Below are 8,747 nucleotides of genomic sequence, written 5' to 3'. Positions count from 1 at the left end.
CCCCCTCAAAATCCCACAGCTGTCACTGGGGCCCCACACGATTCGGCCGTTAGGCAGCCACATCCGTATAGCTCTCCAAGCGTTCTGTGGTTTGGTTTGGTCTCCCCAGCTGGACCATAGGCTTCTTGAAGTCCGCGACTGTCCCTTCGCAGTTTTTACGTGTCCCTACACGTTGGGCACAGAGTAAGTAAGCACGGCAGAGACCGAGGACCACAGAGCGTCCGACCCGGAAGGACGAGGGACCTGTCCAGCCCTTCAGCTGTTCGGATGCAACACCGTCTCTCCAGAAATTACCGACGCGCTTTTGGAGGCGATGACTTGCCTGAAGGGAACCTGGGCCCCTCGGTCTCCAGGCCAATGCCATCACAGCACCTGTCCCCAACATCTTTCACTTAAGCCCTCCCTGGATTTACTTTTTAAGGTTCCCCCAAGAACGCGTCTAAGCAACATTAACATAGCCTATGTTGGGTGATTCAGTACATCTGAAAGTAAACATTCTCCCTAAAAATGATTCACGATTCTCACTTTTCACTCCGTCAGGCTGTATTTTTTGAGTCTGACAGCACTGGCGACAATCGTACTTGACGACTTCGTCCCCTGTGTTAATGAGGGAAAGGGCGTCCCTGCCCGTGGCTACGAAGGGACAGAGCTCTGAGGTGCTCCTGCCCTCGGCTGTCCCTGTGTGGTGACGAGACACTGAAGTGGGACAGACCAGACCACACGTGCCCCGGGTGACACGGCAGGCTCGTCAGGGCGGGGAATGACCAGCTCAGGTCGGCACACACAGCACGTTGTGAGTGAAGCCAGACAGGAAGTCTCCATGTGTAGATTCAGGTGTCCCACGTGTCCCCCAAGCCTCTCCAGTCCAGCTTTACAAACGAGGGTGTCTGGCCAGAGTCGCGAGGAAGAAATGCAGGCTCAGGTCACGTTCCACAAACCGCTAACAGAAGTGCGAGATTCTGGGGGGTAAGGTCAGTTTTGTTGTTTCTTTCCTCCTTCGCTGGCCACGGAGATGGGGCGTGTGAGTGAGCTGGGCGTCGGGCCGACGGTCAGCTGTCCACACACAGCGCCTTCCCCGTGACCGGGCAGGGCTCCTCCGCTCGGAGGGCATCTGTGCACCTGTGTGGCCGCAGTGGCGTGTGTCACAGCACTGGGGGACAGGTAGGGCGTGATGGGGGTGCCTGTCCTCCTCGGAACTTCTCAGTGTGGCCGCCTGACATGGAGAGAGCCGTGGAACAGCCTCTCGCTTCTTTAATTAACTTAATCCACCTCGACACGGTCTTTAAATAATTGAGGGCCTTGGTAACTGGTGCTCAAACATTTGAAGAATTTTAGTTTTAACCTTTTAATTCTAGTTTCAAACATTCGCTTTCCCACCTGTGCACAAACCAAGGCGACATCAGAAATAGAGCACTTGAGAAGAAGAGGGTGCTCAGGTCATCAGGGATGAGCAGGGAGCCGAAGCATTCGAACGGCACCATTTCAAACAGTAAATTCAGCAAACTTAAAAACACACGGAAGGAAGGCCTAATGCTCAGGTGGTTTTCTGAGTCTCGTGATAATGTCTCATCTTTTATAAGCCATAAGCGTGTTTATTTGAAGCTAACGGATTCCTAAAATGCTTAGATCTCTTGCAGAAAAAAAAAAAAAAATCACCTTTTTTCTTATTTACTTCCTAAATAAGTCAATAATATTGATTCTAGGTCGTTTGTTTTAGGAAGTAAATAAGGTAACTTTAATTTTAGCCGCTCTAAAAAATGTACCGAAGATGTTTATTTAGTGCTGTTCTTTGGACTATATAGAATGTAAATTTTATATTGAACTATAGCAAATACTAAATACCCTACTGTTAAACTTAAGAACATAGGAAGCAAATTCTGTCGCCCCCGCTCCTCCCAGTTTTCCACATGGCCTTATGCAATATTAAATTAGAAAACAACTTTACAGCTTGGGTGCTGTTTCTTGGCCCTGAAGTGGAAGTAGTTTAAACCATCGTTAAATGTCTTCACCGAACACCATCTCAGCCCAGAGAACTCAGGTCTCCCCTTGGCTTAGGGCTTCCCTCTTCTCCGCTCATGGACACTCTGCTTCTCCACCTAGGCCCAGGTCAGGCGTCGCCCCTCCCGCCCCTCCACGGCCTCAGCCTCTGTGGTCGGATGACACGTGGGATGTAACCTGGAGTCCTGGCACGCTGTACAGCACACGAGCAGCGTGGCCCTCGTGACACGGTAGGAGAGTACTTCCCTGCCTCGGGTAGGCCCCGGACACCCAGGAGGGATCTCAGATTCAGATGGCCCATGGCCGAGCCCAAGACCCTCCCCCCGGCCCCCTCTGCCTCCACGCTGCCGGGGGCTCAGGCCGAAACCCTGAAGTCATTCTCGGCCGTTCTGTCTCTCACGCCTCGCATCCAATCCACCCACAAAGCCCGCCGGTTCTCCTATCGGAACATGTCCGAAATCTGACCGCCCTCGCCACCCACGGGCCTCGTCTGGGGACTGTAACAGCCCCCTGTAGCTCCGCCCCCCGCCCTTGTCTTCTGGCACCGGCCAGGGCAAAGCTGTTAGGGCAATCGGTCAGATCACACCACAGCTTCGCTCGGTCCCCGCGGTCCAGTGCTGTGACACCCTACACCATTCCCTTCCTTGCTCCTTGACCCCGTCACCCCACTCTCACTCAGCTGCAGCCACAGTGGCTTCCTACCGCCCCCCAACGCAGAACGCAGCTCCCCAGGCAGCCGTAGCGTGCGCTCCCACCTCCTCCAGCTCCTGCAGCCCCTCGCTCAAACGCCACCTTGTCAGGAAGGCCTGCTTTGACGTCCTTATCGAAGGCCATGTCCCGGACCGCTCCCCACCCCCACGCACAGCCTCATTTAACAAACACTCCCAGCTCCTTGGCTCCCTCAGCTGCAGGGCGTTTCCCCTTCCCGGTTACCCCAAGTAGCATCCTGTGCATTTTCCGTTGTTATCCAGTGACCCTCCTGTACCGGATGGACACACGTCCAGGAGACGGGATCACGGCGTGCCGGGAGCGGTACCCTGCGAACCTCAGTGCCCCGGAAACTCACCTGCCAGGGAAGTCACGCGGCAAGTCGGCCTCAGCCAAACGGCCAAGGCGAACGAACGGTCAATTACAAACCACCGTCCATGGCTGACATAACCCAATCGACCTTTCATACAAGAATTGACTGTTTCACAGATTAAAGACAGAAAACGTGAACGCCCTAGAAAACGGCAGACAAGCCTTCTGGTCTGATTCACGCCCAGGGAGAGAAGCACGTGATCCTTCGGACGTGACTCCTCTGCACCCTTCAGCTTCCCCATCACCCCTACTTCCCTCTGACCTCGTGTAGGGGCGCGACCCTGTACTGACAGCGTGGCCACCAACTCGGAGAACAAGGGATCCATCCGGAAGGAACAAAGAGAGGGAGACCACAACCTAGTCCTGGAGACAGAAGCATCGCGGAGTCGAGGAGACACCCCCAAAGTCGCTCTCTTTTCAGTGAAGAGACCACCTTTATGTCCTGCCAGCAACAGGTGCTGTGAACACGGCGCACTTGAGGATGTCATGGATTCGGCTAAAGCTGGCCTCGCAGGACGCTCCTCGAGAATAAATGCCAGCACGGTGCCCTATGACAGTGCCAGAGCCAACGATACAGATGGTGTCTCCGCCCCCAAAACAGACCTGTGGGGGGGTCGAACCCCATGATATCGGGCGGTCGTGTGCCAAAACTTCCAGCACCAGCAACTTCAGGCTCCAGATGGCTTCTGCTCTGGACAATGCGCTCGCCCCACGGCAGCCCAGGGCAGCGCCCTAAAACAGCCTGTCCTCAAAGGCGGTGGATTCCCACCAGGCTACCGCTGCCATCAGAGGCAGTACTCCCTGCCAGGCTTACAGATGTCATAAAAGCAAACGCAGCATTTCTTTCAAGTTAGCCATTTAGGATAGCGACAGTAGACTCCAGGTCCCATAAAACAGGCACAGATAACAGCACATTTATAGTTTTAGGAGGAAAACCCTTCAAAATACTAAAGAACTGACGTTTTATAGATAGATATGGGCTTACACATTAAACACTAACTTCTACTCTCTTTGACCATTCAGGGACAACTATTATAATTCGAGGACATCGATTGGGACAACTATTATAATTCGAGGACATCGATTATTATACTGTGGTCTAAAACAATGATGTCCTATTCAGACATGTGAAATTGTTGTTTGTAACTGTAAAGACCTTAAAAATTCTGTTTCTTGTGCTCCTGTACTTTTTCTCGTGTTTACGTAACTAAAAAAAAAAAAAAAAAAATTGGAATATTTTTGTATTACTTTGCTAGGGCGGCCATAACAAAGTTCCACAGGCTGGGTGAATTAAAATAAATCCATTTTCTCACAGGTTTGGAGGCTGAAAGTCCAAGATCAAGGTGTCTGTAGGTCTGGTTTCCTCCGAGGCCCGTCTCCTTGGTTTGCAGAGGGCCACCTTCTTGTTGTGTCCGCATTTTAACGTCTTCACCTCTGAAAGGCCCGTCTCTAAACAGTCATGTTATGAAGCATCAAGGTTAGAACTTCAACATATGAATTTTGGAGAGACACAATTCGACCCATAACGGCCTCCTACCCTGTGACAGTAGGCAAGCTCACGCTCTTGACTCAGACACACCGGATTCCTACTGAGACCATGTCACTTCTAGCTATGTGACCTAGGCAAAAAAGTTACTCAATCTAAACTTCAGTGTCAGCCTCTGTAAAGTGCCGATGATGATACCTACACCTTATTAGTCTTTGTAGCCCATGTCAACACTGCCCGGCACACTAATGTGTTCGAGAAGCATTTTTTTTTTTAAATATTTCATTTTTCTGATTTTTAAATCACTTGTCTTTTCATCATCTTTCGCTTGCCTGCCTGTAGCTGTGCCTTTCCTTCTCTAATCTGCTAGGGGCTTCAAACCGAATCATTAAACCTGGCAGAATTGAATGTAACGGCTCCGTATTGAGAGCGAAGCCTCCCTGGAAAACAAAGACTGGGGCTTCAGAGCTCTCTGCTGGCTCACACAGTCCGTTTGCTTGACTGTGGTGGAATTTCTTTCTTTGTCATTTCTGTTCCAGATACGATACAGTATTTACCACACATATCAGATAAGGTAATGCCAATGCGAAGTGTAGCTTTGTGACCGTTTAAAAAAAATAAGGCCGTTTCATCAATCTGACCAAAAACTATGACATCCTAGGATGAACAACCATTTGTTCTGGAAGCGGCCGTGGGTGGGAGTGCAGACTTTAAATGTTGCAGGCCACCTGTAAAACAACACGAGTCAGTCTGAGAGCTAAAGCGTCTTACAGGACGTTTTCCAAAACGAAGTTAAGTGTCTAGAACTCCTGTGACTTCGAGCTCTTCCCAAGTATTACCCTAAAGCAGGGGTCAGCAAACTTCCCTGCAAAAGGCAAGATCGTAAATGTTTCAGGTTTTATGGCCACATGGTTCTGTCACAATTACTCAACGCTGCCATTGTAGCAGAAAAGTGACCATAAATGAAAGAGAAATAAACGGCTGTGGCTGTAGAACAATACAATTTTCTGTGGACACTAAAATTTGACTTTCGTAACACTTTAATGTGTTGGGGAACATCATTTTTCTTCTGATCTTTTTTTTTTTCTTTTTCCCAGCCACGTGAAGACATAACAACCATTCTTAGCTCGGGCCACATAAAAACAGGTGACGTGTCAGAGTTGGCTCAGAAGCCATAGTTTGCCCACTTGGATTTGATTCGAAAGTTCAATAAGTATTTGTTATTGGTAAGAACTTATTTCTCCTACTGAAAATGATTTGAAAGCCAAGGATCACCCCAGCACCCCCATTACGGTGTCCCACCTTCTCTCTTTGAAAACTACCAACAGTGTGGGAGCTCCCTCCCCAAATAAATCAAAGGCCAGTGTACAACAAGCTGAATTAAATTCCTTTTATGAGCACTTTAAATAAGAGTTTCAGAACATCTCCTCATAAACGGGAGTACGACAGCATCCCGAGGAAAGGCATCATGACTCCCAGTGACAGAAACAGGGACTGAGCTGGCCCCACAGTTACCAAGTAGCAAAACGCAGCAGCAGCTTTACATTCATATGCGCACAAAACCTCATGACAGCCTTGCTCAGGGGGATGAACAAAGCAGCAAACGGACAGTAACTGACTATTAAGAATGAATGAGATCGCTCGAAGTTTTATACAGCTACTAAAGACAACGTTATAAATACTATTTCTTACTCCCCAAGTGTCACCTAGACGCTATTTCCTTAATCCTTGAAAAACAAAAATCACAGTCTAAAAGTCCTGTGGGAAATACCTCGGTCTATAACACCTCGTCCTATGTTCATACAGCCCTTGACCCTGCAAAGTAGAGTGGGGTCAAACTCTTTCTTCCGCCCCATACGGTTCCTATGTGGATGTGGCCTCATCCTTTGCAACCAAGAAGTAAAGAGCCGTTAAACTGTTTGCTGGAAATAATTCAGTGTCTTTAGCAGAGCAGAGGATGAAGAGCATGTTGCGGAATTACCGACCAGAGGCTTCTTCCAAACAGACCTCGAAGACTTCACCCAGTTCCTTCCAGAAATGGAAGTGTGTGTGTCCGGGAGGAGGAGATCCTGACATAACGCATTCGGGCTCCTGTACAACAATGACGACCCCCCGGAACAGCACCTCTGGAACATCCACTGTTCCTATCTTGGGCACCTATTTTGAACAAGACTGTACGGATTGACCAGGTGACAATTATCTCAGCGATCTGCCATTGACAGAGCTAAAAGATAAAGACAAAAAACAAACAAAAAAAACGACAGCAGGTCTAATATCTACCTGAAAGAGAAGTATGAACCACAGTTCCAATTCATTTCAGTTGTCTGGTACTTTTCCAGAAGATATTTTTCTGGAAATGAAGTACAGTAGCTTTACTGTAAAAATTGGCTGATCCTCTACCCCCAAACCAGCGTTTTGATAACGTATGGAACATCAAGTGTGTCCAATAACGGGTCGGTACAAAACTAATAAAAGAATAGCTTTGATTTAGGATAGAATTCTGGATTCTGTTTGAATAACAAATTCAATTCTATTCTATCAATGACAAATCGCATTGATTTGCTAATTTTACAAACCAAGAGGCGCTTTCTTCCTCCGTTATCCTCACGTGTCCCGTCCACCCGAGTTCCTAAATGAACTCTTGTTCTGCATGAACAGACTTTCTTAGGACTACAATGCAACTTGAATACCAATAGGGAGACACTATCCCCACTTTCTTTAAAACCAGAAACTACCGTTTTCCCCATTTTAAAAAGGGGAGGGGCTGGAATCTGGAAAATAATTGTGTATACAAGATGTAGACTCGTGTTTAGTTAGGTGTACGTGGCGCTGAGACCACACGCGAGCTGCGTCCGCAGTGGGGAATCCCACGTGGGCACAGCAAACACGTCCTCTTCCTCGCAATGTTCTTATTCCCGTTCTATCTGTAAAACGCCACTACTCTGCGAGTGCTGAAAGTTATCAGCCTCCACGACGCTTCCCCAACACTGCCACCCAGTCGCAGACCTTCTGTAGCCAGTGGAAACACTTCTGCAGAGAATGAGTGATTCTCAATTTAGCACAAAAGGCAAGGCTTGGTGACTTCTGAGTGACCCGAGGGCCAGAGCCAGGTACAGACAATGCAGGCAGGACTGGTAGAACGAACCTGAACAGTGTTGGCAAAGCTAAAAAGCCAGGTAACAGGTCTGTCTTGTTTAAGGCTATGTTTCGGTTTAACACACATTAAAAACTATCGCTATACAAGCTAGACTTCTGCTTCTGTTTATTTCGGGGCAAATGCAAGTCTGTTCAGTAATTCACCCCAGAGTTCCCATCAGGGTTTTACAGGATCTAAGAGGGTAGTGTGCTGTCTACTCATTACCGACCGATTACCGAGATAATCAACTGGCTTTAGCCCAAGAGGATTAAAACAAACAAACCGGGGGAGGTGGGAAGGGTGGGGCGAGGGGGAGAGTGGGAGTAACAAAGTGGATTTACCTGTAATGGTGAGGGGGCAGGGTGCAAAGACTTCCTGGCAGGCAAATCACAAGGCCCAGATCCCAGGACTACACCGGTGACTAGGAAGTGTGTGCCCAGGTGCGTGCACGCCAAGATGGATTGTTCAAAGACCTGATCTCAGGCACAGAAAGAAGGGACAGCGGGGAACGCTGAGACTCTTTCAGGGTCTGTGGACCAACTTAAAACATCTCCACCCAGGTGCACGCGCCTCGCCGGGCCGCTGGGAGAATCCAGCCCGGCGCATCCCTCTGGCGCCGTGACAGGCCCTGGGGCGCAGGACGGTCCCCCCACCCCCGGCCTCCCAGGCCTGTCCCGGTCCGCGCGCGGCCCGCTGGGTGTGCGGCGAGGGAAGCGCGTTTCGAAGTTTAAGGGCGGCCTCGCGCACCTGAAGTTGAAAAAATCTGCTGAATCAAGGTGCCCCCTTTTCGCGGGGGTAACGGGCGATCGGACGCCCCCTCCCTCAGCCCCCCTCCTGCTCTGGAAAGAAACCGGACCGGCCTGTGCGCTCAGAGGTCACCTGCGCGGAGTGATGTCACCCGCTACCCCCAAAGCGGGGCCCCCCAAGACAGAGAACAGCCGAAATGCCTCTGCCTCGTCAAAGGGGGAGGCGCCCCAGGGAAGGTGACCCTTCAACGCGCTACCCCGCGCGCCCGCGGCCGGCGTGCGGGAGGGCGGGGGTCGGGGG

The 8,747-nt window shown here is 50.0% G+C and overlaps 1 long non-coding RNA gene across 1 annotated transcript; it reads right to left on the bottom strand.

Moving 5' to 3' along the window:
• Positions 1 to 2,123: 2,123 nt before the first annotated feature.
• On the bottom strand, positions 2,124 to 8,730 carry LOC111728907. Its single transcript, XR_002775994.1, has 3 exons — positions 8,042 to 8,730; positions 4,141 to 6,788; positions 2,124 to 4,107 (listed from the first exon to the last, which is right to left on the bottom strand). It is a non-coding gene; the product is annotated as an uncharacterized LOC111728907 (long non-coding RNA).
• Between the last annotated feature and the right edge of the window lie 17 nt (positions 8,731 to 8,747).

This window comes from Pteropus vampyrus, unplaced genomic scaffold (assembly GCF_000151845.1).
Source record: "Pteropus vampyrus isolate Shadow unplaced genomic scaffold, Pvam_2.0 Scaffold237, whole genome shotgun sequence".
NCBI lineage: Eukaryota > Metazoa > Chordata > Mammalia > Chiroptera > Pteropodidae > Pteropus > Pteropus vampyrus.
The sequence above is the reverse complement of the archived record's forward strand: the minus strand, read 5'-3'. Positions and strand labels throughout refer to the sequence as shown.